Source organism: Procambarus clarkii, chromosome 11, assembly GCF_040958095.1.
Source record: "Procambarus clarkii isolate CNS0578487 chromosome 11, FALCON_Pclarkii_2.0, whole genome shotgun sequence".
In the NCBI taxonomy this organism is placed as follows: Eukaryota; Metazoa; Arthropoda; class Malacostraca; order Decapoda; family Cambaridae; genus Procambarus; species Procambarus clarkii.
Window position 1 is genome coordinate 48,488,936 of NC_091160.1, and position 9,571 is coordinate 48,498,506.

Sequence of the window (9,571 nt, forward strand, 5' to 3'; positions counted from 1 at the left end):
AATTTGAAAATAATGCAGACGAGAGACAGGATGATAGGCTTTGGAGGGTGAGGCACGTGCTAAATGACCTTATTGGAAAGTTAGGAGATTACTACTTACCAGCCCAGAAGCTGGTTATTGATGAATCCCTTGTGCCTTTTAAAGGATGTGCTGCCTTCAAGCAGTATATTCCCTCAAAACGCCACCGATTTGGATTGAAATTCTTTGTGCTCTGTGACTGTGAATCAGAAATGGTGTTAAACATGATACTTTATTCGGCTACAAATGTAGACATTCCTGGTAATGACCAACATGGCTTCTCAGGAAGTGTGGTGAAGGCACTGCTTGCTCCATATCTGAACAAGGGCCACATATTGTACACAGATAACTATTATACCAGTCCCTTGCTAACCAGGTTCTTGCTTGATAATAGAACTGGAGTGGGTGGCACAGTAAAGCCGAAACGAAACTGCTATGCAAGTAGGTGAATGCGAGGTAAGAAAAAATGGTGCAATTCTTTCATTGCGGTGGAAAGACAGACGTGAAGTGAACATGTTGACCACCATTCACCCTGGAACAATGGTAGACACTGGCAAGGTGAACAGAACAACAAAACAAATAATATATAAGCCAGATTTTGTGACGGACTACAACGTCAACATGCGTTTAGTCGATAAATGTGACATTATGATGGGTGCTGTAGAGTGTGTACGGAAAACAGTGAAGTGGACCAAGAAGATGATTTTCCACCTTATCTACGTACAATGCTGAACAGTTACAACATGTATCTTGTGAAAACAGCTAGAAAACCATATTTCCGTTCGTTTAGTTTTCAAGTTGTCTGGCCAGCGTCGGTGCGTTGTGTGTAACACTACAAAAATGAGGCCACAGAAACGTAAATTGGTGTTAACATGGTGCGAAGCGTGTGCAGTCCCTCTGTGCCATGTAGACTGTTTCGCACATTATCACAGTCTCCAGGACTACTAAATGTCTAATACTTTTGTAAAAACATGTATTCGTTTGCCTTGTTCGGGTTGAATGTAGACACAGTAGTCGCTTCTGTATATATTTATTGAGTGAGGCAAACAGGTGTATAAATGGCCAGCCGAGGTCCACCTACTCTGAGTCTGTGAGGAGAACTGAGGCTGCTGGGAGCATGGCTGAGACTCCTCTGTCTGGCATGACGTCAGAGGCCTACTTGCCTGTGATTGGTTATATTCCAACTGACAGAATTTGAGTATAACACCGCTCGGACACGCTACCAAGTCGACGTCCCTTGTCGACAAGCTCTGGCTAGCTATATAGTTACAATGATACTGAAAGGACCTCGGTGGCATTCAATAATGGCTTACATGTGAAATTTGCATAATAAAACATTGAAAGAAGATCAGGTGTGTGTAATACTAACAACTCGGCATATGCACCAAAAAAAAAAAATTCATCATAATAGGTGAAAATCATGGAAACAATGCTTTGATTAAACTAGAGTATTAAGAACATGTGGATGTCTACTGATCAGATATGAACAATACAACTCAAGGTATTGCCTAAACAAAATTATTAACATGTGTCAATGGCATGTGCTTGAAAACCATACAAAATTAAACAATTATTACATTAATGGAACAAAGTTCTGACCTAACAACCACAAATGAATTTTAAGATTAGATAATGTGGATTTTTTTTTCTTTTCTCTTTTTTTGACCAATGTACAATATATTTAATGTTCAATATATTTACAAGCTATATACAAGACCTGGAACAAGAAGACTAACATCTGCGTGATAACAGTCAGTATTCACTGGCCACAATGTGGTTGCTAGAACATTAATAACTATTATGACAAGCACTGTAAAAATACAAATGATAGTAGACTTAACAATGGCATCTAATATATAACAAAATAAAGTTGAGAAAAACTATACATTACAGTATATATAATGGTAATAATAAGACATGTGGTAGAAATACTGCAAATGATTTTTTTTTTCAAAACAAACAGAATAACTGCAGAGTGCACTCAATTATAAATTCTGTGGATATCTACACCTAGCTCATCCAGAGCACTATACAACTCTGGCTCTGACTGAAGGTCCGGAACAGATGAAACTTCATGTGACAAACTATCATCTTGAGAGATATCCTCGTTAACATCTAGCCAATGGACGTGTGGTGAGTGCACGGTTGAAACGAGAGGTCTAGATCTAAGATTATAAGTGCTAGTATGGGGTTGCTGAACATCAAGTGGTCTGTCAACGACAGAAGGTGGTGTCCCAATAGGAGGATCTGTCTGGGTAAGTTCATTGTCATCTTCCTCATCAGTCTCGTCAACAGTTATTTTAGCTAACTTCATGTGGTCTAAATGTTCATTTATATACTCTCCTGTTAACAAGTTCTTAAGTCTGTATTTGTTACCTTTAATAAGCTCGATTACCTTATATGGACCCAAAAATTTCTTAGTTAACTTATACATAGGACCAGACCTGTGTTGGTTAAGTATCATTACTACAGATCCAATAGTTATTTTACTGGGTTTAGCTCGTGCATTCCTTGCTAGAGTGAACTCGGCTGTAGCTTTGGACAGTTGTTCACGTATTTTCTTGAATACTAATTGCATCTGTCTACGCTTCACTTGAACAAAATCATCTACATTATATAAGGGAGTAGGAGGTACATTAATCAATTCATTAGGGAGGATCTTATCTGTACCATAAAGAATAGCGTGAGGTGTGTCACCTGTAGAAACATTAATTGAAGAATTTATAGCACACTGAATTAAGGGTATAAAATCATCCCAATTGTTGTTATCAAAATTCAACGTGACTCTCAAGGCATCTAACACTTTCCTGTTAGTACGTTCGGCTAGTCCATTACTTGCTGGATTATAAGGCATGATGCTACATTTTTTGATGTTATATAAATCACACACGCTAGTTAAAATACTATTACTGAATTCTGGACCATTATCTGAAAGGATTACTTTAAGCATACTATATTTACAAATTATTTGGTCATGGAATGCACTGGCTATAGTTTTTGCTGTTTTGTTCGGGATAGGAACTAGTTCGCAAAACCGTGAAAAGTTATCAACCATTACAAGCAAATGTTTGTTCCCTTTCTCTGTTTCCGCAAAATTTGTCAATAAATCCATCGATATTCGTTCCCAAGGAGCTTTATTTGCTGGGTACACCTGAATTGGATTAGGTCCTGAAACATGTCCCTTGTGCTGTAAACAAGTTAAACATCTGTCAACATAATGAGCAATCTCCTTAGCCATTTTTGGCCAAAAATACTTCAATTGACCTTGTTGGAGTGTACGATCCTTTCCTGGATATGCACTTGCAGGAGCATCATGGATAATTTTTAACACAGTCGGTACCAAGACAGCTGGAACAACTAACTGACAACATTTCCTCGGGGCTGTCCCTAGCTTTACTACTCTACACAATAAATTGTCCAACATAACTAATTCTTTCAATGGTACTGGTGGTTTATGGATCGGGCGAGTGTCTTGCTTAGTCAAAAATTTAATGACGGGTGCCCATATGGGGTCTTGTCTTTGTTCCATTTCTACTACTGTAGCATCTAATGCTGGGTAATTTAACTGAATCGCAGCGTGTCGAGAAAACGCATCGGCTACAACATTTTGCTTTCCTGGAATATATCCAAATGTGGGATTGAATTCTTGGATTGTGAGCAAATATCTAGCAAACTTTCCAACTGGATTCTTATTTTTGAACTAGGGAATTAATGGTTGGTGATCTGTAAGAACATGAACTGGGTAATTATAAATTGTATCCTTGAAATGTTTAAGTGCCCAAACAACTGCCAAGGCTTCTCGTTCTGTTGCACTATAATTTTTCTCTTCTTTAGATAATGTGCGGCTAGCATAAGCTATTGCGTGATCTCTGTGACCTTCTGTTTGAAGTAATGCAGCACCTAGACCTATGTCACTAGCATCTGTAACCAACGTAAAAGGTTTAGAAAAATCTGGGTACCTATAAGGACAGGTGACGAAATCAAGGCTGCTTTGAGTTTTTTGAATGACTGATCCTGGGCCTCTCCCCAAACAAAGGGTTTATCTTTTCTTTGTAACTTGTAAAGCGAAGTGGCTATAATAGAGAATCCAGCAATAAATGAACGATAAAATCCTACAAGACCTGTGAACTGTCTTACGGCTTCTGCGGTACGAGGTGTCGGAAAATCACGGGCAGCAATAATTTTTTATTCATTCAATGAAATACCTGAAGGTGTAACTGTATGACCTAGGAAATTAATCTTTTGCTTTAAAAATGAACATTTTGCAAGTTTTATTTTTAAATTAGCTTCAGCGAGCTTTGCAAGTACTTTTTCAAGGTTCTGGAAATGAGTCTGAACATCTTGCGACATGATTATGAGATCATCAAGGTAAACTAGAAGAGTACTTCCTATCAATCTACGAAATAGATTTGTCATGAGCCGTGAAAAGGTTATTGGACTACTACGCAAACCAAATGGCATTCTTTTGAAATGAAAATGACTATTGGGAGTACTAAAGGCTGTCAATTGTTTACTTTCCTCATCAAGGAGGATTTGCCAGAATCCCTGCAACAAATCTAACGTTGAGAATACTTTGTTTCGACCAATACTTTGCAACAAATCATTTAGAACTGAAATTGGGAAACGATCAGGTATCGTTATTCTGTTAAGCTTGTGATAATTGATTACAGGTCTCCAAGTCCCATCTCGCTTTGGTACAAGAATCACTGGAGCGTTCCATGGTGAATTACTCGATTCAATTACATCACTCTGTAACATTTCCTCTACAAGTCTATCGGCTTCTGCTCTCTGAGAATGGGGAAGACGGTAAGCTGGTACATAAACAGGCGTAGTTCCTTGTTCAAGGGGAATTTTATGTGTAATAAGAGGAGTGAGACCTAATTTTTCTCCTGGTAGAGCAACAACAGCTCTATTCCTGTTCAAAATTTCCAAAAGCTGAGCCACAGAGTCAGGAAAATCAGTAGGACTGAGGTGTTGCGCTTGCACCTCTGGCTGAGATCCCTGTTCTCCTGGTGTGAGAGTACAAAAAGTATGATCCATGGAGACATCATCCACAACTCGCACCGGTAACGAGTAATGGGCAAAATCTACAACATGGGTACCAGAATGGAGATGGATGTCGGCATTACTAGTGTTTGCAATAAATAATGTAACAGTACCATCCTGCACTGTGTGCCAGGAGGGGTTCAACAAATGTACCATTCACTTTACATGTTTCACTTTCCGCAAACACATCCGACAACTCAGGCACTCCCTGAACCTTAACTCTTATTCTGGTGAGAGAATGAGGGTGTAGCACAGTGTCAGTAGCCGTGGAACCACTGACTTCAGAGATGGAAGCTGCCAGGCGAGCGAGACAACGAGAATCCGTTAGGGCGTCCCCTTCCAGAAAGTCCCGATACTCTCCTTAACAACTGCACAACTACTATGCTTCAATCGAGTGCCTGGTTTCTCGGGTATGCTACCACGACAATGATCTGACAAACCTACGCTAGCAAGGCGGGTGTCAACAAAATTAACGTAATCTGACTGAAGGTTGAACTCATGGCCCTGTCGATACATGCTACACAAGGGTATGACGTGGTCTTTGATACTTATGTTCCAACGATGGGTAAACAATGCAATATTTTCATCAATCATGGTGTACAGACCCAAGAGAATGTCTCCAGGAAAATGAATAAGTCAGCAACTAAACATGTTATAGACAATGTGACATCATTAAACTTGAGTGGGAGGTCAATTTCACCCTGAACTTTTACTTTATTTCCTGAAATACCACTTAGAAAAGGTATGTGTGACTGTTTTAAAGTAGTAGGGTGCTTACTTTCAATGTCTCTAAGAGCTGAGGGCTTGACAATATTAATTTTTACACCTGAGTCAAGAAAAACTTTTAAAACTCTACTATGTACAATGGCTGATACAAGGGGACCATCACTTGAGACTGGACAAGTTACTACTTTTGACTTACGTTGTCTGGGATATCTGCGTCTTGTTTGGGTCAAATTTACTGTGGATCCGTCAACATCTACAACTGGTCTAGAGTCAGTGTCCTCCTCTGTCAAGTGTCCAAATCTATTTTGGGTAGCTACTGAATACACAGGGAGGGCACTAGGATTGACTAGCTTGAATTGGTTAGCAGATGGCCTTGGGGGTTTCCCGACGACACGGATTGAACATTCTGAATTCCAGCATTCTGTGACCGAGCATTATAATTTGAAGTTGCATTATAACTGGGCTGGGAGTTGTAATTACGTGAGTTCTGATAATGTCTTGGACGCTGTGTGCCTCGCCAAGACTGACCGTGGGAGTTACGAGGTGGAGATGTCCTTTGCCTAGCTCTACAATCCGCAGTGTGGTGACCAACTTGTTTATGGTACGTGCAATATGGAAGCCTAGAGTGATTAGATTGACGAGGGGACCGAGAGAATTGTCTAGGTGGTGATGATCTAGGGGCGGACCAACAGTCCCTTGCGAGGTGGTTACTCTTACCACAACGCCAACATGAGGGAGTGGATGGTTGTAGACTATGGCGTTTCGGCAATTTATGAGGCGGCGAATTTGACTGGGGGCTACGAGCATGGGTACGCTTCTGCGACCAAGAGTTCTGAGAGTTCGTGGGAGGATGCTGAGAGCTTGTTACTATATTTACAGTATCAGAGGGTGGCAACAGTTGAGCACTTCGGGGAGCTAGTTTATCGGCGCATTGTTAATGGCCTCAAATACTTCACCAATTTCATGTTTAACTCCAAAATTTTGTTGCTCAATGATTGGTTTAGTATGCTCTGGGGCAAAATGCATTAAAGTCCCAAATGCTATCATCTTGGCCATAGCCTCAGGGGACAGATTATTGTCTTTATCTAACCAAGTTGAATTATTCATAGCAGAAACTAAGGCATACAGATACTGATCGAGACGGCTAGTAAACGCACTAAACGATTCACCAGGCTGCATGGTGGCATTAGCAATTTTCTTGACTAACCTATACCGGTCCAGGTCTCCTTTATTAACAAAGCGACGGCAAAAGAAATCCTTAAATTCGGGCCAAGACTGGAGTCTAACAATGGCTTTCTCATCAACAACAAAACGTGCATCACCTTTGGTTGTGCCCACAGCTGACTGTGCAATTGCTAAGTATTCGGCATCAGTAGGCTTAGAAAAACGTGCAACTGTTTTCGCTTCAACCTTACTATACTATGACTCTAATAAGCGGGATTCACCAGCAAAAATAGGAATAGCCATTTCCTGAGCTGACCTCTGGCCATTGGGACAAGCAACTGTTCCCGTTGATTCTGAAGGGGTTTCAACAGTGGTAGGCATTGTCACAGCCGTGGAAGTAATGTTAGAACGCAGATTATAATTAAGTGCACCTGGCATCAGAAATAGTATACACAAAAATAAACACACAAAAAAATATCAACTTGGCTAAAGTAAGAAAAATAGCAAAAATAAAATTATTAAATTGGGCTAGGCAACAAATAATTAAAAACAAACAAAATTGTGAATTAAATTAGCAATCTGGTATGAATATGGCTGGGATTAGAAGCATGCAAATTAATTAAACCAGGCTAAGCACAGCAATTTAGAATATAAAAACTGGAAAATGCAATTGCAAAATTTCATTAAAAAGATTCAACACAACAATTGGCAATGCAAGAAATATATGGATGTAGCACATAAACTGGACACAGGAATGTATATAACTGCTATGGTAAAAATTTAAAATAAAATGCCCAAAGGATAAATTTCAAGTTAGGTCTGGAGAAATATAAAAAAAATTCTATGTTCTATTGTCTTTGGAAATCTCAAAACAAATTTCTCTTATGCAAAATAAACTGCTAGAAACAATTATTTCTTACTTCTCTCACCTTTGAATTCACTAATGACACTAGTAACAATTAATGAATAATGGAATCAATGCAGGAAATATTGAAATGACTGAAAGAAACTGTGGGAATGGAGTACTAAACAGGCTCCAATATTTAACAAGTCATTGAAAGGTTAATTCATAAGATATTTTGGATATATTTACGTTAAACCTCATTAAATCATAGCACACGATATCTTAGCTCATAATTACTTAACTCAGGGCTGCAGGATTTGCAATATAACAGTGGCCAAAACGAAAAACGGTGACGAGACGTGTGAAGAGGCCAACCCGTTCTCGCAAATTTAATAAGTCAATATTGACTTATTAAATATGTGCATAGGTGACATACTTAACATAATAGATACCCTTAAAAAGATTCATAGAAAACACCGACCGTACCTAACCTTGTTAGTATCTTAAGATAAGTATCTTATTGCTTCGTAATTACAATTATTACCTAACCTATAATAGGTATAGGTTAAGTAATAATTGTAATTACGAAGCAATAAGATGCTTATCTTAAGATACTAACAAGGTTAGGTAAGGTCGGTGTTTTCTATGAATCTTTTTAAGGGTATCTATTATGTTTAGTATATCACCTATGCACGTAGTTAATAAGTCAATATTGACTTTACGAATTTGCGAGAACGGGTTGGAAGAGGCCCAGGTGAGGGCTTGTTTACAAACTGGTGTGATGGCAGCGCTCCTGGCGGCGGTGGCGCGAAACTCCTGGACCCCATACTCTGTTGATGTTGGGAGTGCGAAGATAAATTCTGACGACGACGATATTGCGACGATGGCGGTGGGGAAAGCACGATAGGGAGGCAGGAGTTCACACAAAATGATGTAGCAGGGGCTGGTGGCGATGATGAGAGGTGGCGAGGTGTGTGAGCTTGGGAGGGAGGCAAGGTGGCGACACTAGTCAAACAATTGTAGTCTTTTTTTCACCAATTCCTCTTGAATAACTGTACAACACCCACAATAATCAGTTGATACTTGCGACGATGGCTGACGACGATTTCAGTAGCTTGAACACTCACAAAGCTTAGATGCTGTCAGCTTGGGTGGCGGTGGTGGGTGCAGGTTCCCACGTGGTGGCGCGAGATTCAAAAATGGCTGGCGCGGAAGCTTCCTTCCTCCTCACTGATGAATTAACGTTCAAATAGGAAATTATTGACCCTTACTTCTGAAACGTTGGCCTGGAGTAGTGGTTGATGGCAGGACCCCGGTCTGGCACAATATTTGATGCGTGGGTGGCAGGATGGCGGCTTATGGAGGCAGCTGATGGCGGTGGCGGCTGTACTGTGAAACACAAGGCGATGCTGGGTACTTGAATTTTCGTTTCCAGAAAAAAAATTCTGGGTCCCACTGCTGCTACCAGTATTCGTTTGCCTTGTTCGGGTTGAATGTAGACACAGTAGTCGCTTCTGTATATATTTATTGAGTGAGGCAAACAGGTGTATAACTGGCCAGCCGAGGTCCACCTACTCTGAGTCTGTGAGGAGAACTGAGGCTGCTGGGAGCATGGCTGATGCTCCTCTGTCTGGCATGACGTCAGAGGCTTACTTGCCTGTGATTGGTTATATTCCAACTGACATAGAATTTGAGTATAACACATGTACATATCAAGTGAATTTTAGTGTATATATTGAAAAACCCCAAATACGTTGTATATTTCCTGTAAAA